This window comes from Mesitornis unicolor, unplaced genomic scaffold (genome assembly GCF_000695765.1).
Source record: "Mesitornis unicolor isolate BGI_N332 unplaced genomic scaffold, ASM69576v1 scaffold39256, whole genome shotgun sequence".
In the NCBI taxonomy this organism is placed as follows: domain Eukaryota; kingdom Metazoa; phylum Chordata; class Aves; order Mesitornithiformes; family Mesitornithidae; genus Mesitornis; species Mesitornis unicolor.
In genome coordinates, this window is record NW_010193682.1 from 6,271 (window position 1) to 8,617 (window position 2,347).

Sequence of the window (2,347 nt, forward strand, 5' to 3'; positions counted from 1 at the left end):
CTGTGCCTTATTCAACCCAAACGGTGGCTGCTGCTCACCAGGGGTGGAGGACGGCGCGGGAAGAGGCTCTTGCTCGCCGCGGTATTTCTGGTGGGGTTTGGTTGGTTGGGGAGGTGGTTTTGCTTCTCTTCGAGTTGGTTTTTTTTTATTATTATTAATTATTATTATTATGTTGTTGTTGTTGGGACCATCTAAAATGTATCAAGAAGAGGGGCTTTGCAAAGCCCTAGGAAATGTATTTCCAGTCCTGCCTTGGCCTGGGGCTTAGGAAGAGGAACCTGCTGCAGTCTTACCTGCCGCTCCGTCTGCGTGTCTGTATGTATGTGTGTATATAATATACCCTCGCTGTGCCCGACCCCAGCTATTATATAGATACATATATACAACCGCCCATTTCTGCAGCTCCTGGGGGTTCCTGCTGTCCTGCCGTCTCACTGCTGGGACCTCTGGAGCGGCGAGTTTGGGCCTGGCTCTGTCTTGTCTTTCATCCCCGTCTTTTTTTTTTGTTGTTCCCTTTCCTGCTCCTCACATTGGGACCTGGTACCCGCTCCAGGTGGCACGGGGATGCTTGGTGACATCCCCCCCTTTCCTCGTCTTGTCTTCCCCATCCTCATCTCCTGCTGGGAGAGGGCAGCTCAGCTCCCAGAGGAGGAGCTGAAGAATTTTGGCCGTGGAGGGTGAGGACTTTGCTGGCGTCCCCTGCCCCACGGGGCTCTAGGTACGAAGTGATGGGGACAGCCGGGGACTGACCGGCTCTCCGGGTTTCCCGGCTTTCACAACTCCTGGGCTGGAAAAGCGCTGACCATAAAAAGAAAATTAAAAAAAAAAAAACAAAGAAAAAGAGAAAAAAGAGAAGTCAAAACCTGGGCTGCCCTGGCCTCTGTGCCCTGCCACCGCCCCAGCCCCCTGCCCCTCTGCTGCTGGGGCAGCTGGGACCAGCAGCGCCTGGGCCTCAGTAACTTTATACTGTAATAAGCTCTTTGAATGTGTATATTCTTATTTTTTTATAATCTCGGGGGTGGGTGGGGAGGGATTTTTTGTTGGTTTTGGTTTTGGTTTTTTTTTTTTGTATTTAACATTAACTTGATCCAAGCCAGAGCCAGAAGTATTTGTAAATGTTCCTATTTTGCTCTCGTTCAGAGAAACTCTTCTGTTGTTGTTACTTTTGGGGAGGGTTGGCTTGTTTTTTTATTTGTATCACTATACAAATATACTACCAGTGACCGGTCCTCTTGGCTCTCATGGTAGAGTTGGCCTGGAGCAGGAGAGTGAGGGAATTTAGGGCATCACACACCCTGCGATCCCCAAAAGCAAGCTGGCCCCGTCTCTGGGGACCTCCTGCAGCCCCCCAGCACTTTCTGGGGGGGCTGAGCCAGCAGCCATTGGAGCTGGCCAGCTCCTGGGCTGGGTGAGGCCCCACTGGAGATAACCAGGCTGCGGGCAGCTTTCCTGGGCGGGCAGGATAACGGCAGGAGGGAAGGCAGCCCCTGTGCTGTACACAGCGCCCTTTGCTGGGGGTGGGACAAGCCCCAGAACCTTTGGCTGCGAGTGATCCCAGTCCTGGAGTGGCAGCCGGGGCCTGGAGCTTCAAGATGAGGAGAAAAAGAGGTGGTGGGTGGAAGTCGAGCCCTGGAGCCAGCGGGCTGCAGAGCAGCGGGCCCTGGCGAGGAGACACCAGCGGGTGGGAAAAGCAGCACCTGGAGTCTGGAAAAGCCAAGGAGGCCGGTGCCTTTCTGGGACTGGCGCCGGGGGAAGCTTTACCCCACGCTTCAGGCAGGGATAGGCTTGACCGTGCCAAACAAAGGTGTGTAGTGGCTGGATGGAGGGGAACGGGAGGCAGCCAGGTGTCCACCTCCACGGGATGCGTGCTTTGAGTATCCCCAGAGCTGTGCATGTTCTGCCTGCAGAGCAATTTTGGACTTTAAACTTGGGGCATGGGGATTTTTAACCAGTTTGGTGGCTTTCAACAAGAAGCCTGCAGCAGCTCCCTTCAAGGAGGGGTGGAGATCCCACCTGTGCTGGTGGAGGAAAGGGTTGTAAGCATTTTCCATGGGAAAACAACCCAAATACTCATCTCCCTTTACTGTTTCCAGGGCTGCCTTTCTTGTCAAAGCCGGTTTTGATCCCTCCACTGCTCTTCCTCCTGCTTGGGAATTAGAGCTGAAAAAGGGGAAAGCAGCTAATAATAATAAAACCAAACCAAACACAAGAGACCGACCTTGTTGGTGTGAAGATGCTTGAAATAGGTGTTTTAATAGAAGTCAGAGCCCGCGTGTTTTTACATTTCCCCAGGCCTGATGGTGGCTAATCCCTGGGCTCCTCCAGCCTTGCTCCCAGGGCAGACGCC